This window comes from Acipenser ruthenus, unplaced genomic scaffold (assembly GCF_902713425.1).
Source record: "Acipenser ruthenus unplaced genomic scaffold, fAciRut3.2 maternal haplotype, whole genome shotgun sequence".
In the NCBI taxonomy this organism is placed as follows: domain Eukaryota; kingdom Metazoa; phylum Chordata; class Actinopteri; order Acipenseriformes; family Acipenseridae; genus Acipenser; species Acipenser ruthenus.
In genome coordinates this window covers 85949-102780 of record NW_026707395.1, presented here as the reverse complement: position 1 = coordinate 102780, position 16832 = coordinate 85949, and the positions used below count along the sequence as shown (strand labels likewise).

The following is a 16832-nucleotide window of genomic DNA, read 5'->3' as shown; positions in this document are numbered from 1 at the left end:
GCTCACTAAACATAAATGTCATGAAAGCAGAACTGCAATCGCCTGCGGCCACACCACCTTGAATAAGTCTGATCTGAGAAGCTAAGCAATGTTGGGCTTGGTTAGTACTTGGATGGGAGACCACCTGGGAATATCAAGTGCTGCAGGCATTACATTTTACAATTGAAATGTGTGAGGACAAAAGGAAATTTTGGAGGAATCACCCCCAGCTCACTAAACATAAAAGTCATGAAAGCAGAAATGCAATCGCCTGCGGCCACACCACCTTTGAATAAGCCTGATCTCGTCTGATCTCAGAAGCTAAGCAATGTTGGGCTTGGTTAGTACTTGGATGGGAGACCACCTGGGAATATCAAGTGCTGCAGGCATTACATTTTTGTAATTACATTTTACAATTGAAATGTGTGGAGGACAAAAGGAAATTTTGGAGGAATCACCCCCAGCTCACTAAACATAAATGTCATGAAAGCAGAACTGCAATCGCCTGCGGCCACACCACCTTGAATAAGTCTGATCTCAGAAGCTAAGCAATGTTGGGCTTGGTTAGTACTTGGATGGGAGACCACCTGGGAATATCAAGTGCTGCAGGCATTACATTTTACAATTGAAATGTGTGAGGACAAAAGGAAATTTTGGAGGAATCACCCCCAGCTCACTAAACATAAAAGTCATGAAAGCAGAAATGCAATCGCCTGCGGCCACACCACCTTGAATTAGCCTGATCTCGTCTGATCTCAGAAGCTAAGCAATGTTGGGCTTGGTTAGTACTTGGATGGGAGACCACCTGGGAATATCAAGTGCTGCAGGCATTACATTTTTGTAATTACATTTTACAATTGAAATGTGTGGAGGACAAAAGGAAATTTTGGAGGAATCACCCCCAGCTCACTAAACATAAAAGTCATGAAAGCAGAAATGCAATCATCTGCGGCCACACCACCTTGAATAAGCCTGATCTCGTCTGATCTCAGAAGCTAAGCAATGTTGGGCTTGGTTAGTACTTGGATGGGAGACCACCTGGGAATATCAAGTGCTGCAGGCATTCCATTTTACAATTGAAATGTGTGGAGGACAAAAGGAAATTTTGGAGGAATCACCCCCAGCTCACTAAACATAAAAGTCATGAAAGCAGAAATGCAATCGCCTGCGGCCACACCACCTTGAATAAGCCTGATCTCGTCTGATCTCAGAAGCTAAGCAATGTTGGGCTTAGTACTTGGATGGGAGACCACCTGGGAATATCAAGTGCTGCAGGCATTACATTTTTGTAATTACATTTTACAATTGAAATGTGTGGAGGACAAAAGGAAATTTTGGAGGAATCACCCCCAGCTCACTAAACATAAATGTCATGAAAGCAGAACTGCAATCGCCTGCGGCCACACCACCTTGAATAAGTCTGATCTCAGAAGCTAAGCAATGTTGGGCTTGGTTAGTACTTGGATGGGAGACCACCTGGGAATATCAAGTGCTGCAGGCATTACATTTTACAATTGAAATGTGTGGAGGACAAAAGGAAATTTTGGAGGAATCACCCCCAGCTCACTAAACATAAAAGTCATGAAAGCAGAAATGCAATCGCCTGCGGCCACACCACCTTGAATAAGCCTGATCTCGTCTGATCTCAGAAGCTAAGCAATGTTGGGCTTGGTTAGTACTTGGATGGGAGACCACCTGGGATTATCAAGTGCTGCAGGCATTACATTTTGCAATTGAAATGTGTGGAGGCCAAAAGGAAATTTTGGAGGAATCACCCCCAGCTCACTAAACATAAAAGTCATGAAAGCAGAAATGCAATCGCCTGCGGCCACACCACCTTGAATAAGCCTGATCTCGTCTGATCTCAGAAGCTAAGCAATGTTGGGCTTGGTTAGTACTTGGATGGGAGACCACCTGGGAATATCAAGTGCTGCAGGCATTACATTTTACAATTGAAATGTGTGGAGGACAAAAGGAAATTTTGGAGGAATCACCCCCAGCTCACTAAACATAAAAGTCATGAAAGCAGAAATGCAATCGCCTGCGGCCACACCACCTTGAATAAGCCTGATCTCAGAAGCTAAGCAATGTTGGGCTTGGTTAGTACTTGGATGGGAGACCACCTGGGAATATCAAGTGCTGCAGGCATTACATTTTACAATTGAAATGTGTGGAGGACAAAAGGAAATTTTGGAGGAATCACCCCCAGCTCACTAAACATAAAAGTCATGAAAGCAGAAATGCAATCGCCTGCGGCCACACCACCTTGAATAAGCCTGATCTCGTCTGATCTCAGAAGCTAAGCAATGTTGGGCTTGGTTAGTACTTGGATGGGAGACCACCTGGGAATATCAAGTGCTGCAGGCATTACATTTTTGTAATTACATTTTACAATTGAAATGTGTGGAGGACAAAAGGAAATTTTGGAGGAATCACCCCCAGCTCACTAAACATAAAAGTCATGAAAGCAGAAATGCAATCGCCTGCGGCCACACCACCTTGAATAAACCTGATCTCAGAAGCTAAGCAATGTTGGGCTTGGTTAGTACTTGGATGGGAGACCACCTGGGAATATCAAGTGCTGCAGGCATTACATTTTACAATTGAAATGTGTGGAGGACAAAAGGAAATTTTGGAGGAATCACCCCCAGCTCACTAAACATAAAAGTCATGAAAGCAGAACAGCAATCGCCTGCGGCCACACCACCTTGAATAAGCCTGATCTCGTCTGATCTCAGAAGCTAAGCAATGTTGGGCTTGGTTAGTACTTGGATGGGAGACCACCTGGGAATATCAAGTGCTGCAGGCATTACATTTTTGTAATTACATTTTACAATTGAAATGTGTGGAGGACAAAAGGAAATTTTGGAGGAATCACCCCCAGCTCACTAAACATAAAAGTCATGAAAGCAGAAATGCAATCGCCTGCGGCCACACCACCTTGAATAAGCCTGATCTCGTCTGATCTCAGAAGCTAAGCAATGTTGGGCTTGGTTAGTACTTGGATGGGAGACCACCTGGGAATATCAAGTGCTGCAGGCATTACATTTTACAATTGAAATGTGTGGAGGACAAAAGGAAATTTTGGAGGAATCACCCCCAGCTCACTAAACATAAAAGTCATGAAAGCAGAAATGCAATCGCCTGCGGCCACACCACCTTGAATAAGCCTGATCTCAGAAGCTAAGCAATGTTGGGCTTGGTTAGTACTTGGATGGGAGACCACCTGGGAATATCAAGTGCTGCAGGCATTACATTTTTGTAATTACATTTTACAATTGAAATGTGTGGAGGACAAAAGGAAATTTTGGAGGAATCACCCCCAGCTCACTAAACATAAAAGTCATGAAAGCAGAAATGCAATCGCCTGCGGCCACACCACCTTGAATAAGCCTGATCTCGTCTGATCTCAGAAGCTAAGCAATGTTGGGCTTGGTTAGTACTTGGATGGGAGACCACCTGGGAATATCAAGTGCTGCAGGCATTACATTTTTGTAATTACATTTTACAATTGAAATGTGTGGAGGACAAAAGGAAATTTTGGAGGAATCACCCCCAGCTCACTAAACATAAAAGTCATGAAAGCAGAAATGCAATCGCCTGCGGCCACACCACCTTGAATAAGCCTGATCTCGTCTGATCTCAGAAGCTAAGCAATGTTGGGCTTGGTTAGTACTTGGATGGGAGACCACCTGGGAATATCAAGTGCTGCAGGCATTACATTTTTGTAATTACATTTTACAATTGAAATGTGTGGAGGACAAAAGGAAATTTTGGAGGAATCACCCCCAGCTCACTAAACATAAAAGTCATGAAAGCAGAAATGCAATCGCCTGCGGCCACACCACCTTGAATAAGCCTGATCTCAGAAGCTAAGCAATGTTGGGCTTGGTTAGTACTTGGATGGGAGACCACCTGGGAATATCAAGTGCTGCAGGCATTACATTTTAGTAATTACATTTTACAATTGAAATGTGTGGAGGACAAAAGGAAATTTTGGAGGAATCACCCCCAGCTCACTAAACATAAAAGTCATGAAAGCAGAAATGCAATCGCCTGCGGCCACACCACCTTGAATAAGCCTGATCTCAGAAGCTAAGCAATGTTGGGCTTGGTTAGTACTTGGATGGGAGACCACCTGGGAATATCAAGTGCTGCAGGCATTACATTTTAGTAATTACATTTTACAATTGAAATGTGTGGAGGACAAAAGGAAATTTTGGAGGAATCACCCCCAGCTCACTAAACATAAAAGTCATGAAAGCAGAAATGCAATCGCCTGCGGCCACACCACCTTGAATAAGCCTGATCTCGTCTGATCTCAGAAGCTAAGCAATGTTGGGCTTGGTTAGTACTTGGATGGGAGACCACCTGGGAATATCAAGTGCTGCAGGCATTACATTTTACAATTGAAATGTGTGGAGGACAAAAGGAAATTTTGGAGGAATCACCCCCAGCTCACTAAACATAAAAGTCATGAAAGCAGAAATGCAATCGCCTGCGGCCACACCACCTTGAATAAGCCTGATCTCGTCTGATCTCAGAAGCTAAGCAATGTTGGGCTTGGTTAGTACTTGGATGGGAGACCACCTGGGAATATCAAGTGCTGCAGGCATTACATTTTTGTAATTACATTTTACAATTGAAATGTGTGGAGGACAAAAGGAAATTTTGGAGGAATCACCCCCAGCTCACTAAACATAAAAGTCATGAAAGCAGAAATGCAATCGCCTGCGGCCACACCACCTTGAATAAGCCTGATCTCGTCTGATCTCAGAAGCTAAGCAATGTTGGGCTTGGTTAGTACTTGGATGGGAGACCACCTGGGAATATCAAGTGCTGCAGGCATTACATTTTTGTAATTACATTTTACAATTGAAATGTGTGGAGGACAAAAGGAAATTTTGGAGGAATCACCCCCAGCTCACTAAACATAAAAGTCATGAAAGCAGAAATGCAATCGCCTGCGGCCACACCACCTTGAATAAGCCTGATCTCGTCTGATCTCAGAAGCTAAGCAATGTTGGGCTTGGTTAGTACTTGGATGGGAGACCACCTGGGAATATCAAGTGCTGCAGGCATTACATTTTACAATTGAAATGTGTGGAGGACAAAAGGAAATTTTGGAGGAATCACCCCCAGCTCACTAAACATAAAAGTCATGAAAGCAGAAATGCAATCGCCTGCGGCCACACCACCTTGAATAAGCCTGATCTCAGAAGCTAAGCAATGTTGGGCTTGGTTAGTACTTGGATGGGAGACCACCTGGGAATATCAAGTGCTGCAGGCATTACATTTTACAATTGAAATGTGTGGAGGACAAAAGGAAATTTTGGAGGAATCACCCCCAGCTCACTAAACATAAAAGTCATGAAAGCAGAAATGCAATCGCCTGCGGCCACACCACCTTGAATAAGCTTGATCTCATCTGATCTCAGAAGCTAAGCAATGTTGGGCTTGGTTAGTACTTGGATGGGAGACCACCTGGGAATATCAAGTGCTGCAGGCATTACATTTTTGTAATTACATTTTACAATTGAAATGTGTGGAGGACAAAAGGAAATTTTGGAGGAATCACCCCCAGCTCACTAAACATAAAAGTCATGAAAGCAGAAATGCAATCGCCTGCGGCCACACCACCTTGAATAAGCCTGATCTTGTCTGATCTCAGAAGCTAAGCAATGTTGGGCTTGGTTAGTACTTGGATGGGAGACCACCTGGGAATATCAAGTGCTGCAGGCATTACATTTTACAATTGAAATGTGTGAGGACAAAAGGAAATTTTGGAGGAATCACCCCCAGCTCACTAAACATAAAAGTCATGAAAGCAGAAATGCAATCGCCTGCGGCCACACCACCTTGAATTAGCCTGATCTCGTCTGATCTCAGAAGCTAAGCAATGTTGGGCTTGGTTAGTACTTGGATGGGAGACCACCTGGGAATATCAAGTGCTGCAGGCATTACATTTTTGTAATTACATTTTACAATTGAAATGTGTGGAGGACAAAAGGAAATTTTGGAGGAATCACCCCCAGCTCACTAAACATAAAAGTCATGAAAGCAGAAATGCAATCGCCTGCGGCCACACCACCTTGAATAAGCCTGATCTCGTCTGATCTCAGAAGCTAAGCAATGTTGGGCTTGGTTAGTACTTGGATGGGAGACCACCTGGGAATATCAAGTGCTGCAGGCATTACATTTTACAATTGAAATGTGTGGAGGACAAAAGGAAATTTTGGAGGAATCACCCCCAGCTCACTAAACATAAAAGTCATGAAAGCAGAAATGCAATCGCCTGCGGCCACACCACCTTGAATAAGCCTGATCTCGTCTGATCTCAGAAGCTAAGCAATGTTGGGCTTGGTTAGTACTTGGATGGGAGACCACCTGGGAATATCAAGTGCTGCAGGCATTACATTTTACAATTGAAATGTGTGGAGGACAAAAGGAAATTTTGGAGGAATCACCCCCAGCTCACTAAACATAAAAGTCATGAAAGCAGAAATGCAATCGCCTGCGGCCACACCACCTTGAATAAGCCTGATCTCGTCTGATCTCAGAAGCTAAGCAATGTTGGGCTTGGTTAGTACTTGGATGGGAGACCACCTGGGAATATCAAGTGCTGCAGGCATTACATTTTACAATTGAAATGTGTGGAGGACAAAAGGAAATTTTGGAGGAATCACCCCCAGCTCACTAAATATAAAAGTCATGAAAGCAGAAATGCAATCGCCTGCGGCCACACCACCTTGAATAAGCCTGATCTCGTCTGATCTCAGAAGCTAAGCAATGTTGGGCTTGGTTAGTACTTGGATGGGAGACCACCTGGGAATATCAAGTGCTGCAGGCATTACATTTTACAATTGAAATGTGTGGAGGACAAAAGGAAATTTTGGAGGAATCACCCCCAGCTCACTAAACATAAAAGTCATGAAAGCAGAAATGCAATTGCCTGCGGCCACACCACCTTGAATAAGCCTGATCTCGTCTGATCTCAGAAGCTAAGCAATGTTGGGCTTGGTTAGTACTTGGATGGGAGACCACCTGGGAATATCAAGTGCTGCAGGCATTACATTTTTGTAATTACATTTTACAATTGAAATGTGTGGAGGACAAAAGGAAATTTTGGAGGAATCACCCCCAGCTCACTAAACATAAAAGTCATGAAAGCAGAAATGCAATCGCCTGCGGCCACACCACCTTGAATAAGCCTGATCTCGTCTGATCTCAGAAGCTAAGCAATGTTGGGCTTGGTTAGTACTTGGATGGGAGACCACCTGGGAATATCAAGTGCTGCAGGCATTACATTTTTGTAATTACATTTTACAATTGAAATGTGTGGAGGACAAAAGGAAATTTTGGAGGAATCACCCCCAGCTCACTAAACATAAAAGTCATGAAAGCAGAAATGCAATCGCCTGCGGCCACACCACCTTGAATAAGCCTGATCTCGTCTGATCTCAGAAGCTAAGCAATGTTGGGCTTGGTTAGTACTTGGATGGGAGACCACCTGGGAATATCAAGTGCTGCAGGCATTACATTTTACAATTGAAATGTGTGGAGGACAAAAGGAAATTTTGGAGGAATCACCCCCAGCTCACTAAACATAAAAGTCATGAAAGCAGAAATGCAATCGTCTGCGGCCACACCACCTTGAATAAGCCTGATCTCGTCTGATCTCAGAAGCTAAGCAATGTTGGGCTTGGTTAGTACTTGGATGGGAGACCACCTGGGAATATCAAGTGCTGCAGACATTACATTTTTGTAATTACATTTTACAATTGAAATGTGTGGAGGACAAAAGGAAATTTTGGAGGAATCACCCCCAGCTCACTAAACATAAAAGTCATGAAAGCAGAAATGCAATTGCCTGCGGCCACACCACCTTGAATAAGCCTGATCTTGTCTGATCTCAGAAGCTAAGCAATGTTGGGCTTGGTTAGTACTTGGATGGGAGACCACCTGGGAATATCAAGTGCTGCAGGCATTACATTTTTGTAATTACATTTTACAATAGAAATGTGTGGAGGACAAAAGGAAATTTTGGAGGAATCACCCCCAGCTCACTAAACATAAAAGTCATGAAAGCAGAAATGCAATCGCCTGCGGCCACACCACCTTGAATAAACCTGATCTCGTCTGATCTCAGAAGCTAAGCAATGTTGGGCTTGGTTAGTACTTGGATGGGAGACCACCTGGGAATATCAAGTGCTGCAGGCATTACATTTTACAATTGAAATGTGTGGAGGACAAAAGGAAATTTTGGAGGAATCACCCCCAGCTCACTAAACATAAAAGTCATGAAAGCAGAAATGCAATCGCCTGCGGCCACACCACCTTGAATAAGCCTGATCTCGTCTGATCTCAGAAGCTAAGCAATGTTGGGCTTGGTTAGTACTTGGATGGGAGACCACCTGGGAATATCAAGTGCTGCAGGCATTACATTTTACAATTGAAATGTGTGGAGGACAAAAGGAAATTTTGGAGGAATCACCCCCAGCTCACTAAACATAAAAGTCATGAAAGCAGAACAGCAATCGCCTGCGGCCACACCACCTTGAATAAGCCTGATCTCGTCTGATCTCAGAAGCTAAGCAATGTTGGGCTTGGTTAGTACTTGGATGGGAGACCACCTGGGAATATCAAGTGCTGCAGGCATTACATTTTTGTAATTACATTTTACAATTGAAATGTTTGGAGGACAAAAGGAAATTTTGGAGGAATCACCCCCAGCTCACTAAACATAAAAGTCATGAAAGCAGAAATGCAATTGCCTGCGGCCACACCACCTTGAATAAGCCTGATCTCGTCTGATCTCAGAAGCTAAGCAATGTTGGGCTTGGTTAGTACTTGGATGGGAGACCACCTGGGAATATCAAGTGCTGCAGGCATTACATTTTTGTAATTACATTTTACAATTGAAATGTGTGGAGGACAAAAGGAAATTTTGGAGGAATCACCCCCAGCTCACTAAACATAAAAGTCATGAAAGCAGAAATGCAATCGCCTGCGGCCACACCACCTTGAATAAGCCTGATCTCGTCTGATCTCAGAAGCTAAGCAATGTTGGGCTTGGTTAGTACTTGGATGGGAGACCACCTGGGAATATCAAGTGCTGCAGGCATTACATTTTTGTAATTACATTTTACAATTGAAATGTGTGGAGGACAAAAGGAAATTTTGGAGGAATCACCCCCAGCTCACTAAACATAAAAGTCATGAAAGCAGAAATGCAATCGCCTGCGGCCACACCACCTTGAATAAGCCTGATCTCGTCTGATCTCAGAAGCTAAGCAATGTTGGGCTTGGTTAGTACTTGGATGGGAGACCACCTGGGAATATCAAGTGCTGCAGGCATTACATTTTACAATTGAAATGTGTGGAGGACAAAAGGAAATTTTGGAGGAATCACCCCCAGCTCACTAAACATAAAAGTCATGAAAGCAGAAATGCAATCGTCTGCGGCCACACCACCTTGAATAAGCCTGATCTCGTCTGATCTCAGAAGCTAAGCAATGTTGGGCTTGGTTAGTACTTGGATGGGAGACCACCTGGGAATATCAAGTGCTGCAGGCATTACATTTTTGTAATTACATTTTACAATTGAAATGTGTGGAGGACAAAAGGAAATTTTGGAGGAATCACCCCCAGCTCACTAAACATAAAAGTCATGAAAGCAGAAATGCAATCGCCTGCGGCCACACCACCTTGAATAAGCCTGATCTCGTCTGATCTCAGAAGCTAAGCAATGTTGGGCTTGGTTAGTACTTGGATGGGAGACCACCTGGGAATATCAAGTGCTGCAGGCATTACATTTTTGTAATTACATTTCACAATTGAAATGTGTGGAGGACAAAAGGAAATTTTGGAGGAATCACCCCCAGCTCACTAAACATAAAAGTCATGAAAGCAGAAATGCAATCGCCTGCGGCCACACCACCTTGAATAAGCCTGATCTCGTCTGATCTCGTCTGATCTCAGAAGCTAAGCAATGTTGGGCTTGGTTAGTACTTGGATGGGAGACCACCTGGGAATATCAAGTGCTGCAGGCATTACATTTTTGTAATTACATTTTACAATTGAAATGTGTGGAGGACAAAAGGAAATTTTGGAGGAATCACCCCCAGCTCACTAAACATAAAAGTCATGAAAGCAGAAATGCAATCGCCTGCGGCCACACCACCTTGAATAAGCCTGATCTCGTCTGATCTCAGAAGCTAAGCAATGTTGGGCTTGGTTAGTACTTGGATGGGAGACCACCTGGGAATATCAAGTGCTGCAGGCATTACATTTTACAATTGAAATGTGTGGAGGACAAAAGGAAATTTTGGAGGAATCACCCCCAGCTCACTAAACATAAAAGTCATGAAAGCAGAAATGCAATCGCCTGCGGCCACACCACCTTGAATAAGCCTGATCTCGTCTGATCTCAGAAGCTAAGCAATGTTGGGCTTGGTTAGTACTTGGATGGGAGACCACCTGGGAATATCAAGTGCTGCAGGCATTACATTTTTGTAATTACATTTTACAATTGAAATGTGTGGAGGACAAAAGGAAATTTTGGAGGAATCACCCCCAGCTCACTAAACATAAAAGTCATGAAAGCAGAAATGCAATCGCCTGCGGCCACACCACCTTGAATAAGCCTGATCTCGTCTGATCTCAGAAGCTAAGCAATGTTGGGCTTGGTTAGTACTTGGATGGGAGACCACCTGGGAATATCAAGTGCTGCAGGCATTACATTTTACAATTGAAATGTGTGGAGGACAAAAGGAAATTTTGGAGGAATCACCCCCAGCTCACTAAACATAAAAGTCATGAAAGCAGAACAGCAATCGCCTGCGGCCACACCACCTTGAATAAGCCTGATCTCGTCTGATCTCAGCAGCTAAGCAATGTTGGGCTTGGTTAGTACTTGGATGGGAGACCACCTGGGAATATCAAGTGCTGCAGGCATTACATTTTTGTAATTACATTTTACAATTGAAATGTGTGGAGGACAAAAGGAAATTTTGGAGGAATCACCCCCAGCTCACTAAACATAAAAGTCATGAAAGCAGAAATGCAATCGCCTGCGGCCACACCACCTTGAATAAGCCTGATCTCGTCTGATCTCAGAAGCTAAGCAATGTTGGGCTTGGTTAGTACTTGGATGGGAGACCACCTGGGAATATCAAGTGCTGCAGGCATTACATTTTACAATTGAAATGTGTGGAGGACAAAAGGAAATTTTGGAGGAATCACCCCCAGCTCACTAAACATAAAAGTCATGAAAGCAGAAATGCAATCGCCTGCGGCCACACCACCTTGAATAAGCCTGATCTCGTCTGATCTCAGAAGCTAAGCAATGTTGGGCTTGGTTAGTACTTGGATGGGAGACCACCTGGGAATATCAAGTGCTGCAGGCATTACATTTTTGTAATTACATTTTACAATTGAAATGTGTGGAGGACAAAAGGAAATTTTGGAGGAATCACCCCCAGCTCACTAAACATAAAAGTCATGAAAGCAGAAATGCAATCGCCTGCGGCCACACCACCTTGAATAAGCCTGATCTCGTCTGATCTCAGAAGCTAAGCAATGTTGGGCTTGGTTAGTACTTGGATGGGAGACCACCTGGGAATATCAAGTGCTGCAGGCATTACATTTTACAATTGAAATGTGTGGAGGACAAAAGGAAATTTTGGAGGAATCACCCCCAGCTCACTAAACATAAAAGTCATGAAAGCAGAACAGCAATCGCCTGCGGCCACACCACCTTGAATAAGCCTATTCTCAGAAGCTAAGCAATGTTGGGCTTGGTTAGTACTTGGATGGGAGACCACCTGGGAATATCAAGTGCTGCAGGCATTACATTTTACAATTGAAATGTGTGGAGGACAAAAGGAAATTTTGGAGGAATCACCCCCAGCTCACTAAACATAAAAGTCATGAAAGCAGAAATGCAATCGCCTGCGGCCACACCACCTTGAATAAGCCTGATCTCGTCTGATCTCAGAAGCTAAGCAATGTTGGGCTTGGTTAGTACTTGGATGGGAGACCACCTGGGAATATCAAGTGCTGCAGGCATTACATTTTTGTAATTACATTTTACAATTGAAATGTGTGGAGGACAAAAGGAAATTTTGGAGGAATCACCCCCAGCTCACTAAACATAAAAGTCATGAAAGCAGAAATGCAATCGCCTGTGGCCACACCACCTTGAATAAGCCTGATCTCGTCTGATCTCAGAAGCTAAGCAATGTTGGGCTTGGTTAGTACTTGGATGGGAGACCACCTGGGAATATCAAGTGCTGCAGGCATTACATTTTACAATTGAAATGTGTGGAGGACAAAAGGAAATTTTGGAGGAATCACCCCCAGCTCACTAAACATAAAAGTCATGAAAGCAGAAATGCAATCGCCTGCGGCCACACCACCTTGAATAAGCCTGATCTCGTCTGATCTCAGAAGCTAAGCAATGTTGGGCTTGGTTAGTACTTGGATGGGAGACCACCTGGGAATATCAAGTGCTGCAGGCATTACATTTTACAATTGAAATGTGTGGAGGACAAAAGGAAATTTTGGAGGAATCACCCCCAGCTCACTAAACATAAAAGTCATGAAAGCAGAAATGCAATCGCCTGCGGCCACACCACCTTGAATAAGCCTGATCTCGTCTGATCTCAGAAGCTAAGCAATGTTGGGCTTGGTTAGTACTTGGATGGGAGACCACCTGGGAATATCAAGTGCTGCAGGCATTACATTTTACAATTGAAATGTGTGGAGGACAAAAGGAAATTTTGGAGGAATCACCCCCAGCTCACTAAACATAAAAGTCATGAAAGCAGAAATGCAATCGCCTGCGGCCACACCACCTTGAATAAGCCTGATCTCGTCTGATCTCAGAAGCTAAGCAATGTTGGGCTTGGTTAGTACTTGTATGGGAGACCACCTGGGAATATCAAGTGCTGCAGGCATTACATTTTACAATTGAAATGTGTGGAGGACAAAAGGAAATTTTGGAGGAATCACCCCCAGCTCACTAAACATAAAAGTCATGAAAGCAGAAATGCAATCGCCTGCGGCCACACCACCTTGAATAAGCCTGATCTCGTCTGATCTCCGAAGCTAAGCAATGTTGGGCTTGGTTAGTACTTGGATGGGAGACCACCTGGGAATATCAAGTGCTGCAGGCATTACATTTTTGTAATTACATTTTTGTAATTACATTTTACAATTGAAATGTGTGGAGGACAAAAGGAAATTTTGGAGGAATCACCCCCAGCTCACTAAACATAAAAGTCATGAAAGCAGAAATGCAATCGCCTGCGGCCACACCACCTTGAATAAGCCTGATCTCGTCTGATCTCAGAAGCTAAGCAATGTTGGGCTTGGTTAGTACTTGGATGGGAGACCACCTGGGAATATCAAGTGCTGCAGGCATTACATTTTACAATTGAAATGTGTGGAGGACAAAAGGAAATTTTGGAGGAATCACCCCCAGCTCACTAAACATAAAAGTCATGAAAGCAGAAACGCAATCGCCTGCGGCCACACCACCTTGAATAAGCCTGATCTCGTCTGATCTCCGAAGCTAAGCAATGTTGGGCTTGGTTAGTACTTGGATGGGAGACCACCTGGGAATATCAAGTGCTGCAGGCATTACGTTTTTGTCATTACATTTTACAATTGAAATGTGTGGAGGACAAAAGGAAATTTTGGAGGAATCACCCCCAGCTCACTAAACATAAAAGTCATGAAAGCAGAAATGCAATCGCCTGCGGCCACACCACCTTGAATAAGCCTGATCTCGTCTGATCTCAGAAGCTAAGCAATGTTGGGCTTGGTTAGTACTTGGATGGGAGACCACCTGGGAATATCAAGTGCTGCAGGCATTACATTTTACAATTGAAATGTGTGGAGGACAAAAGGAAATTTTGGAGGAATCACCCCCAGCTCACTAAACATAAAAGTCATGAAAGCAGTAATGCAATCGCCTGCGGCCACACCACCTTGAATAAGCCTGATCTCGTCTGATCTCAGAAGCTAAGCAATGTTGGGCTTGGTTAGTACTTGGATGGGAGACCGCCTGGGAATATCAAGTGCTGCAGGCATTACATTTTTGTAATTACATTTTACAATTGAAATGTGTGGAGGACAAAAGGAAATTTTGGAGGAATCACCCCCAGCTCACTAAACATAAAAGTCATGATAGCAGAAATGCAATCGCCTGCGGCCACACCACCTTGAATAAGCCTGATCTCGTCTGATCTCAGAAGCTAAGCAATGTTGGGCTTGGTTAGTACTTGGATGGGAGACCACCTGGGAATATCAAGTGCTGCAGGCATTACATTTTTGTAATTACATTTTACAATTGAAATGTGTGGAGGACAAAAGGAAATTTTGGAGGAATCACCCCCAGCTCACTAAACATAAAAGTCATGAAAGCAGAAATGCAATCGCCTGCGGCCACACCACCTTGAATAAGCCTGATCTCGTCTGATCTCAGAAGCTAAGCAATGTTGGGCTTGGTTAGTACTTGGATGGGAGACCACCTGGGAATATCAAGTGCTGCAGGCATTACATTTTACAATTGAAATGTGTGGAGGACAAAAGGAAATTTGGGAGGAATTACCCCCAGCTCACTAAACATAAAAGTCATGAAAGCAGAAATGCAATCGCCTGCGGCCACACCACCTTGAATAAGCCTGATCTCGTCTGATCTCAGAAGCTAAGCAATGTTGGTCTTGGTTAGTACTTGGATGGGAGACCACCTGGGAATATCAAGTGCTGCAGGCATTACATTTTAGTAATTACATTTTACAATTGAAATGTGTGGAGGACAAAAGGAAATTTTGGAGGAATCACCCCCAGCTCACTAAACATAAAAGTCATGAAAGCAGAAATGCAATCGCCTGCGGCCACACCACCTTGAATAAGCCTGATCTCGTCTGATCTCAGAAGCTAAGCAATGTTGGGCTTGGTTAGTACTTGGATGGGAGACCACCTGGGAATATCAAGTGCTGCAGGCATTACATTTTACAATTGAAATGTGTGGAGGACAAAAGGAAATTTTGGAGGAATCACCCCCAGCTCACTAAACATAAAAGTCATGAAAGCAGAAATGCAATCGCCTGCGGCCACACCACCTTGAATAAGCCTGATCTCGCCTGATCTCGTCTGATCTCAGAAGCTAAGCAATGTCGGGCTTGGTTAGTACTTGGATGGGAGACCACCTGGGAATATCAAGTGCTGCAGGCATTACATTTTTGTAATTACATTTTACAATTGAAATGTGTGGAGGACAAAAGGAAATTTTGGAGGAATCACCCCCAGCTCACTAAACATAAAAGTCATGAAAGCAGAAATGCAATCGCCTGCGGCCACGCCACCTTGAATAAGCCTGATCTCGTCTGATCTCAGAAACTAAGCAATGTTGGGCTTGGTTAGTACTTGGATGGGAGACCACCTGGGAATATCAAGTGCTGCAGGCATTACATTTTTGTAATTACATTTTAGAATTGAAATGTGTGGAGGACAAAAGGAAATTTTGGAGGAATCACCCCCAGCTCACTAAACATAAAAGTCATGAAAGCAGAAATGCAATCGCCTGCGGCCACACCACCTTGAATAAGCCTGATCTCGTCTGATCTCAGAAGCTAAGCAATGTTGGGCTTGGTTAGTACTTGGATGGGAGACCACCTGGGAATATCAAGTGCTGCAGGCATTACATTTTACAATTGAAATGTGTGGAGGACAAAAGGAAATTTTGGAGGAATCACCCCCAGCTCACTAAACATAAAAGTCATGAAAGCAGAAATGCAATCGCCTGCGGCCACACCACCTTGAATAAGCCTGATCTCGTCTGATCTCAGAAGCTAAGCAATGTTGGGCTTGGTTAGTACTTGGATGGGAGACCACCTGGGAATATCAAGTGCTGCAGGCATTACATTTTTGTAATTACATTTTACAATTGAAATGTGTGGAGGACAAAAGGAAATTTTGGAGGAATCACCCCCAGCTCACTAAACATAAAAGTCATGAAAGCAGAAATGCAATCGCCTGCGGCCACACCACCTTGAATAAGCCTGATCTTGTCTGATCTCAGAAGCTAAGCAATGTTGGGCTTGGTTAGTACTTGGATGGGAGACCACCTGGGAATATCAAGTGCTGCAGGCATTACATTTTACAATTGAAATGTGTGGAGGACAAAAGGAAATTTTGGAGGAATCACCCCCAGCTCACTAAACATAAAAGTCATGAAAGCAGAAATGCAATCGCCTGCGGCCACACCACCTTGAATAAGCCTGATCTCAGAAGCTAAGCAATGTTGGGCTTGGTTAGTACTTGGATGGGAGACCACCTGGGAATATCAAGTGCTGCAGGCATTACATTTTTGTAATTACATTTTACAATTGAAATGTGTGGAGGACAAAAGGAAATTTTGGAGGAATCACCCCCAGCTCACTAAACATAAAAGTCATGAAAGCAGCAATGCAATCGCCTGCGGCCACACCACCTTGAATTAGCCTGATTTCGTCTGATCTCAGAAGCTAAGGATTGTTGGGCTTGGTTAGTACTTGGATGGGAGACCACCTGGGAATATCAAGTGCTGCAGGCATTACATTTTACAATTGAAATGTGTGGAGGACAAAAGGAAATTTTGGAGGAATCACCCCCAGCTCACTAAACATAAAAGTCATGAAAGCAGAAATGCAATCGCCTGCGGCCACACCACCTTGAATAAGCCTGATCTCGTCTGATCTCAGAAGCTAAGCAATGTTGGGCTTGGTTAGTACTTGGATGGGAGACCACCTGGGAATATCAAGTGCTGCAGGCATTACATTTTTGTAATTACATTTTACAATTGA

General features: G+C 43.7%; 60 non-coding genes and 15 pseudogenes across 60 annotated transcripts; all 75 read left to right on the top strand.

Moving 5' to 3' along the window:
• The first annotated feature begins 40 nt into the window (after positions 1 to 40).
• On the top strand, positions 41 to 149 carry LOC131726872 (5S ribosomal RNA; annotated as a pseudogene).
• Positions 150 to 248: 99 nt separating this feature from the next.
• On the top strand, positions 249 to 368 carry LOC131726358 (5S ribosomal RNA). Its single transcript, XR_009321547.1, has one exon. It is a non-coding gene; the product is annotated as a 5S ribosomal RNA (ribosomal RNA).
• A 114-nt stretch (positions 369 to 482) lies between these two features.
• LOC131726828 (5S ribosomal RNA) lies at positions 483 to 591 on the top strand (annotated as a pseudogene).
• A 99-nt stretch (positions 592 to 690) lies between these two features.
• Positions 691 to 809, top strand: LOC131726163 (5S ribosomal RNA). Its single transcript, XR_009321345.1, has one exon. It is a non-coding gene; the product is annotated as a 5S ribosomal RNA (ribosomal RNA).
• A 114-nt stretch (positions 810 to 923) lies between these two features.
• LOC131726364 (5S ribosomal RNA) lies at positions 924 to 1042 on the top strand. The gene has a single exon (XR_009321553.1). It is a non-coding gene; the product is annotated as a 5S ribosomal RNA (ribosomal RNA).
• Positions 1043 to 1142: 100 nt separating this feature from the next.
• LOC131726494 (5S ribosomal RNA) lies at positions 1143 to 1257 on the top strand (annotated as a pseudogene).
• Positions 1258 to 1371: 114 nt separating this feature from the next.
• On the top strand, positions 1372 to 1480 carry LOC131726827 (5S ribosomal RNA; annotated as a pseudogene).
• A 100-nt stretch (positions 1481 to 1580) lies between these two features.
• Positions 1581 to 1699, top strand: LOC131726407 (5S ribosomal RNA). Its single transcript, XR_009321596.1, has one exon. It is a non-coding gene; the product is annotated as a 5S ribosomal RNA (ribosomal RNA).
• Positions 1700 to 1799: 100 nt separating this feature from the next.
• Positions 1800 to 1918, top strand: LOC131726982 (5S ribosomal RNA). The gene has a single exon (XR_009321791.1). It is a non-coding gene; the product is annotated as a 5S ribosomal RNA (ribosomal RNA).
• Positions 1919 to 2018: 100 nt separating this feature from the next.
• LOC131726650 (5S ribosomal RNA) lies at positions 2019 to 2127 on the top strand (annotated as a pseudogene).
• A 100-nt stretch (positions 2128 to 2227) lies between these two features.
• Positions 2228 to 2346, top strand: LOC131726981 (5S ribosomal RNA). Its single transcript, XR_009321790.1, has one exon. It is a non-coding gene; the product is annotated as a 5S ribosomal RNA (ribosomal RNA).
• A 114-nt stretch (positions 2347 to 2460) lies between these two features.
• On the top strand, positions 2461 to 2569 carry LOC131726498 (5S ribosomal RNA; annotated as a pseudogene).
• Positions 2570 to 2669: 100 nt separating this feature from the next.
• Positions 2670 to 2788, top strand: LOC131726980 (5S ribosomal RNA). The gene has a single exon (XR_009321789.1). It is a non-coding gene; the product is annotated as a 5S ribosomal RNA (ribosomal RNA).
• A 114-nt stretch (positions 2789 to 2902) lies between these two features.
• LOC131726979 (5S ribosomal RNA) lies at positions 2903 to 3021 on the top strand. Its single transcript, XR_009321788.1, has one exon. It is a non-coding gene; the product is annotated as a 5S ribosomal RNA (ribosomal RNA).
• Positions 3022 to 3121: 100 nt separating this feature from the next.
• Positions 3122 to 3230, top strand: LOC131726649 (5S ribosomal RNA; annotated as a pseudogene).
• A 114-nt stretch (positions 3231 to 3344) lies between these two features.
• Positions 3345 to 3463, top strand: LOC131726978 (5S ribosomal RNA). The gene has a single exon (XR_009321787.1). It is a non-coding gene; the product is annotated as a 5S ribosomal RNA (ribosomal RNA).
• Positions 3464 to 3577: 114 nt separating this feature from the next.
• LOC131726977 (5S ribosomal RNA) lies at positions 3578 to 3696 on the top strand. The gene has a single exon (XR_009321786.1). It is a non-coding gene; the product is annotated as a 5S ribosomal RNA (ribosomal RNA).
• A 114-nt stretch (positions 3697 to 3810) lies between these two features.
• On the top strand, positions 3811 to 3919 carry LOC131726648 (5S ribosomal RNA; annotated as a pseudogene).
• Positions 3920 to 4033: 114 nt separating this feature from the next.
• Positions 4034 to 4142, top strand: LOC131726646 (5S ribosomal RNA; annotated as a pseudogene).
• A 114-nt stretch (positions 4143 to 4256) lies between these two features.
• Positions 4257 to 4375, top strand: LOC131726976 (5S ribosomal RNA). Its single transcript, XR_009321785.1, has one exon. It is a non-coding gene; the product is annotated as a 5S ribosomal RNA (ribosomal RNA).
• A 100-nt stretch (positions 4376 to 4475) lies between these two features.
• On the top strand, positions 4476 to 4594 carry LOC131726974 (5S ribosomal RNA). Its single transcript, XR_009321783.1, has one exon. It is a non-coding gene; the product is annotated as a 5S ribosomal RNA (ribosomal RNA).
• Positions 4595 to 4708: 114 nt separating this feature from the next.
• LOC131726973 (5S ribosomal RNA) lies at positions 4709 to 4827 on the top strand. Its single transcript, XR_009321782.1, has one exon. It is a non-coding gene; the product is annotated as a 5S ribosomal RNA (ribosomal RNA).
• Positions 4828 to 4941: 114 nt separating this feature from the next.
• On the top strand, positions 4942 to 5060 carry LOC131726972 (5S ribosomal RNA). The gene has a single exon (XR_009321781.1). It is a non-coding gene; the product is annotated as a 5S ribosomal RNA (ribosomal RNA).
• A 100-nt stretch (positions 5061 to 5160) lies between these two features.
• LOC131726645 (5S ribosomal RNA) lies at positions 5161 to 5269 on the top strand (annotated as a pseudogene).
• A 100-nt stretch (positions 5270 to 5369) lies between these two features.
• On the top strand, positions 5370 to 5488 carry LOC131726117 (5S ribosomal RNA). The gene has a single exon (XR_009321300.1). It is a non-coding gene; the product is annotated as a 5S ribosomal RNA (ribosomal RNA).
• Positions 5489 to 5602: 114 nt separating this feature from the next.
• On the top strand, positions 5603 to 5721 carry LOC131726339 (5S ribosomal RNA). The gene has a single exon (XR_009321524.1). It is a non-coding gene; the product is annotated as a 5S ribosomal RNA (ribosomal RNA).
• A 99-nt stretch (positions 5722 to 5820) lies between these two features.
• LOC131726162 (5S ribosomal RNA) lies at positions 5821 to 5939 on the top strand. Its single transcript, XR_009321344.1, has one exon. It is a non-coding gene; the product is annotated as a 5S ribosomal RNA (ribosomal RNA).
• Positions 5940 to 6053: 114 nt separating this feature from the next.
• Positions 6054 to 6172, top strand: LOC131726971 (5S ribosomal RNA). Its single transcript, XR_009321780.1, has one exon. It is a non-coding gene; the product is annotated as a 5S ribosomal RNA (ribosomal RNA).
• A 100-nt stretch (positions 6173 to 6272) lies between these two features.
• On the top strand, positions 6273 to 6391 carry LOC131726970 (5S ribosomal RNA). The gene has a single exon (XR_009321779.1). It is a non-coding gene; the product is annotated as a 5S ribosomal RNA (ribosomal RNA).
• A 100-nt stretch (positions 6392 to 6491) lies between these two features.
• On the top strand, positions 6492 to 6610 carry LOC131726969 (5S ribosomal RNA). The gene has a single exon (XR_009321778.1). It is a non-coding gene; the product is annotated as a 5S ribosomal RNA (ribosomal RNA).
• Positions 6611 to 6710: 100 nt separating this feature from the next.
• LOC131726968 (5S ribosomal RNA) lies at positions 6711 to 6829 on the top strand. Its single transcript, XR_009321777.1, has one exon. It is a non-coding gene; the product is annotated as a 5S ribosomal RNA (ribosomal RNA).
• Positions 6830 to 6929: 100 nt separating this feature from the next.
• On the top strand, positions 6930 to 7048 carry LOC131726967 (5S ribosomal RNA). The gene has a single exon (XR_009321776.1). It is a non-coding gene; the product is annotated as a 5S ribosomal RNA (ribosomal RNA).
• Positions 7049 to 7162: 114 nt separating this feature from the next.
• LOC131726966 (5S ribosomal RNA) lies at positions 7163 to 7281 on the top strand. Its single transcript, XR_009321775.1, has one exon. It is a non-coding gene; the product is annotated as a 5S ribosomal RNA (ribosomal RNA).
• Positions 7282 to 7395: 114 nt separating this feature from the next.
• LOC131726965 (5S ribosomal RNA) lies at positions 7396 to 7514 on the top strand. The gene has a single exon (XR_009321774.1). It is a non-coding gene; the product is annotated as a 5S ribosomal RNA (ribosomal RNA).
• Positions 7515 to 7614: 100 nt separating this feature from the next.
• On the top strand, positions 7615 to 7733 carry LOC131726080 (5S ribosomal RNA). The gene has a single exon (XR_009321262.1). It is a non-coding gene; the product is annotated as a 5S ribosomal RNA (ribosomal RNA).
• Positions 7734 to 7847: 114 nt separating this feature from the next.
• On the top strand, positions 7848 to 7966 carry LOC131726338 (5S ribosomal RNA). The gene has a single exon (XR_009321523.1). It is a non-coding gene; the product is annotated as a 5S ribosomal RNA (ribosomal RNA).
• A 114-nt stretch (positions 7967 to 8080) lies between these two features.
• LOC131727180 (5S ribosomal RNA) lies at positions 8081 to 8199 on the top strand. The gene has a single exon (XR_009321989.1). It is a non-coding gene; the product is annotated as a 5S ribosomal RNA (ribosomal RNA).
• Positions 8200 to 8299: 100 nt separating this feature from the next.
• On the top strand, positions 8300 to 8418 carry LOC131726963 (5S ribosomal RNA). The gene has a single exon (XR_009321772.1). It is a non-coding gene; the product is annotated as a 5S ribosomal RNA (ribosomal RNA).
• A 100-nt stretch (positions 8419 to 8518) lies between these two features.
• Positions 8519 to 8637, top strand: LOC131726962 (5S ribosomal RNA). The gene has a single exon (XR_009321771.1). It is a non-coding gene; the product is annotated as a 5S ribosomal RNA (ribosomal RNA).
• Positions 8638 to 8751: 114 nt separating this feature from the next.
• LOC131726961 (5S ribosomal RNA) lies at positions 8752 to 8870 on the top strand. Its single transcript, XR_009321770.1, has one exon. It is a non-coding gene; the product is annotated as a 5S ribosomal RNA (ribosomal RNA).
• A 114-nt stretch (positions 8871 to 8984) lies between these two features.
• LOC131726960 (5S ribosomal RNA) lies at positions 8985 to 9103 on the top strand. Its single transcript, XR_009321769.1, has one exon. It is a non-coding gene; the product is annotated as a 5S ribosomal RNA (ribosomal RNA).
• Positions 9104 to 9217: 114 nt separating this feature from the next.
• On the top strand, positions 9218 to 9336 carry LOC131726959 (5S ribosomal RNA). The gene has a single exon (XR_009321768.1). It is a non-coding gene; the product is annotated as a 5S ribosomal RNA (ribosomal RNA).
• A 100-nt stretch (positions 9337 to 9436) lies between these two features.
• LOC131726137 (5S ribosomal RNA) lies at positions 9437 to 9555 on the top strand. The gene has a single exon (XR_009321320.1). It is a non-coding gene; the product is annotated as a 5S ribosomal RNA (ribosomal RNA).
• Positions 9556 to 9669: 114 nt separating this feature from the next.
• LOC131726957 (5S ribosomal RNA) lies at positions 9670 to 9788 on the top strand. The gene has a single exon (XR_009321766.1). It is a non-coding gene; the product is annotated as a 5S ribosomal RNA (ribosomal RNA).
• A 114-nt stretch (positions 9789 to 9902) lies between these two features.
• On the top strand, positions 9903 to 10031 carry LOC131726469 (5S ribosomal RNA; annotated as a pseudogene).
• Positions 10032 to 10145: 114 nt separating this feature from the next.
• LOC131726956 (5S ribosomal RNA) lies at positions 10146 to 10264 on the top strand. Its single transcript, XR_009321765.1, has one exon. It is a non-coding gene; the product is annotated as a 5S ribosomal RNA (ribosomal RNA).
• A 100-nt stretch (positions 10265 to 10364) lies between these two features.
• LOC131726955 (5S ribosomal RNA) lies at positions 10365 to 10483 on the top strand. The gene has a single exon (XR_009321764.1). It is a non-coding gene; the product is annotated as a 5S ribosomal RNA (ribosomal RNA).
• Positions 10484 to 10597: 114 nt separating this feature from the next.
• Positions 10598 to 10716, top strand: LOC131726954 (5S ribosomal RNA). The gene has a single exon (XR_009321763.1). It is a non-coding gene; the product is annotated as a 5S ribosomal RNA (ribosomal RNA).
• Positions 10717 to 10816: 100 nt separating this feature from the next.
• Positions 10817 to 10935, top strand: LOC131726151 (5S ribosomal RNA). Its single transcript, XR_009321334.1, has one exon. It is a non-coding gene; the product is annotated as a 5S ribosomal RNA (ribosomal RNA).
• A 114-nt stretch (positions 10936 to 11049) lies between these two features.
• On the top strand, positions 11050 to 11168 carry LOC131726953 (5S ribosomal RNA). The gene has a single exon (XR_009321762.1). It is a non-coding gene; the product is annotated as a 5S ribosomal RNA (ribosomal RNA).
• A 100-nt stretch (positions 11169 to 11268) lies between these two features.
• On the top strand, positions 11269 to 11387 carry LOC131726951 (5S ribosomal RNA). The gene has a single exon (XR_009321760.1). It is a non-coding gene; the product is annotated as a 5S ribosomal RNA (ribosomal RNA).
• A 114-nt stretch (positions 11388 to 11501) lies between these two features.
• Positions 11502 to 11620, top strand: LOC131726950 (5S ribosomal RNA). The gene has a single exon (XR_009321759.1). It is a non-coding gene; the product is annotated as a 5S ribosomal RNA (ribosomal RNA).
• A 100-nt stretch (positions 11621 to 11720) lies between these two features.
• LOC131726867 (5S ribosomal RNA) lies at positions 11721 to 11829 on the top strand (annotated as a pseudogene).
• Positions 11830 to 11929: 100 nt separating this feature from the next.
• LOC131726949 (5S ribosomal RNA) lies at positions 11930 to 12048 on the top strand. The gene has a single exon (XR_009321758.1). It is a non-coding gene; the product is annotated as a 5S ribosomal RNA (ribosomal RNA).
• A 114-nt stretch (positions 12049 to 12162) lies between these two features.
• Positions 12163 to 12281, top strand: LOC131726139 (5S ribosomal RNA). Its single transcript, XR_009321322.1, has one exon. It is a non-coding gene; the product is annotated as a 5S ribosomal RNA (ribosomal RNA).
• A 100-nt stretch (positions 12282 to 12381) lies between these two features.
• Positions 12382 to 12500, top strand: LOC131726948 (5S ribosomal RNA). Its single transcript, XR_009321757.1, has one exon. It is a non-coding gene; the product is annotated as a 5S ribosomal RNA (ribosomal RNA).
• Positions 12501 to 12600: 100 nt separating this feature from the next.
• LOC131726947 (5S ribosomal RNA) lies at positions 12601 to 12719 on the top strand. The gene has a single exon (XR_009321756.1). It is a non-coding gene; the product is annotated as a 5S ribosomal RNA (ribosomal RNA).
• A 100-nt stretch (positions 12720 to 12819) lies between these two features.
• On the top strand, positions 12820 to 12938 carry LOC131726203 (5S ribosomal RNA). Its single transcript, XR_009321386.1, has one exon. It is a non-coding gene; the product is annotated as a 5S ribosomal RNA (ribosomal RNA).
• Positions 12939 to 13038: 100 nt separating this feature from the next.
• LOC131726315 (5S ribosomal RNA) lies at positions 13039 to 13157 on the top strand. Its single transcript, XR_009321501.1, has one exon. It is a non-coding gene; the product is annotated as a 5S ribosomal RNA (ribosomal RNA).
• A 128-nt stretch (positions 13158 to 13285) lies between these two features.
• On the top strand, positions 13286 to 13404 carry LOC131726946 (5S ribosomal RNA). Its single transcript, XR_009321755.1, has one exon. It is a non-coding gene; the product is annotated as a 5S ribosomal RNA (ribosomal RNA).
• Positions 13405 to 13504: 100 nt separating this feature from the next.
• Positions 13505 to 13623, top strand: LOC131726314 (5S ribosomal RNA). Its single transcript, XR_009321500.1, has one exon. It is a non-coding gene; the product is annotated as a 5S ribosomal RNA (ribosomal RNA).
• A 114-nt stretch (positions 13624 to 13737) lies between these two features.
• LOC131726945 (5S ribosomal RNA) lies at positions 13738 to 13856 on the top strand. Its single transcript, XR_009321754.1, has one exon. It is a non-coding gene; the product is annotated as a 5S ribosomal RNA (ribosomal RNA).
• Positions 13857 to 13956: 100 nt separating this feature from the next.
• LOC131726071 (5S ribosomal RNA) lies at positions 13957 to 14075 on the top strand. Its single transcript, XR_009321252.1, has one exon. It is a non-coding gene; the product is annotated as a 5S ribosomal RNA (ribosomal RNA).
• Positions 14076 to 14189: 114 nt separating this feature from the next.
• On the top strand, positions 14190 to 14308 carry LOC131726944 (5S ribosomal RNA). The gene has a single exon (XR_009321753.1). It is a non-coding gene; the product is annotated as a 5S ribosomal RNA (ribosomal RNA).
• Positions 14309 to 14422: 114 nt separating this feature from the next.
• Positions 14423 to 14541, top strand: LOC131726943 (5S ribosomal RNA). Its single transcript, XR_009321752.1, has one exon. It is a non-coding gene; the product is annotated as a 5S ribosomal RNA (ribosomal RNA).
• A 100-nt stretch (positions 14542 to 14641) lies between these two features.
• LOC131726287 (5S ribosomal RNA) lies at positions 14642 to 14760 on the top strand. Its single transcript, XR_009321472.1, has one exon. It is a non-coding gene; the product is annotated as a 5S ribosomal RNA (ribosomal RNA).
• Positions 14761 to 14874: 114 nt separating this feature from the next.
• On the top strand, positions 14875 to 14993 carry LOC131726942 (5S ribosomal RNA). Its single transcript, XR_009321751.1, has one exon. It is a non-coding gene; the product is annotated as a 5S ribosomal RNA (ribosomal RNA).
• A 100-nt stretch (positions 14994 to 15093) lies between these two features.
• On the top strand, positions 15094 to 15222 carry LOC131726464 (5S ribosomal RNA; annotated as a pseudogene).
• A 114-nt stretch (positions 15223 to 15336) lies between these two features.
• LOC131726266 (5S ribosomal RNA) lies at positions 15337 to 15455 on the top strand. Its single transcript, XR_009321449.1, has one exon. It is a non-coding gene; the product is annotated as a 5S ribosomal RNA (ribosomal RNA).
• Positions 15456 to 15569: 114 nt separating this feature from the next.
• On the top strand, positions 15570 to 15688 carry LOC131726940 (5S ribosomal RNA). Its single transcript, XR_009321749.1, has one exon. It is a non-coding gene; the product is annotated as a 5S ribosomal RNA (ribosomal RNA).
• Positions 15689 to 15788: 100 nt separating this feature from the next.
• LOC131726939 (5S ribosomal RNA) lies at positions 15789 to 15907 on the top strand. Its single transcript, XR_009321748.1, has one exon. It is a non-coding gene; the product is annotated as a 5S ribosomal RNA (ribosomal RNA).
• A 114-nt stretch (positions 15908 to 16021) lies between these two features.
• Positions 16022 to 16140, top strand: LOC131726337 (5S ribosomal RNA). Its single transcript, XR_009321522.1, has one exon. It is a non-coding gene; the product is annotated as a 5S ribosomal RNA (ribosomal RNA).
• Positions 16141 to 16240: 100 nt separating this feature from the next.
• Positions 16241 to 16349, top strand: LOC131726644 (5S ribosomal RNA; annotated as a pseudogene).
• Positions 16350 to 16463: 114 nt separating this feature from the next.
• On the top strand, positions 16464 to 16582 carry LOC131726489 (5S ribosomal RNA; annotated as a pseudogene).
• A 100-nt stretch (positions 16583 to 16682) lies between these two features.
• Positions 16683 to 16801, top strand: LOC131726938 (5S ribosomal RNA). The gene has a single exon (XR_009321747.1). It is a non-coding gene; the product is annotated as a 5S ribosomal RNA (ribosomal RNA).
• The last annotated feature ends 31 nt before the right edge of the window (positions 16802 to 16832 follow it).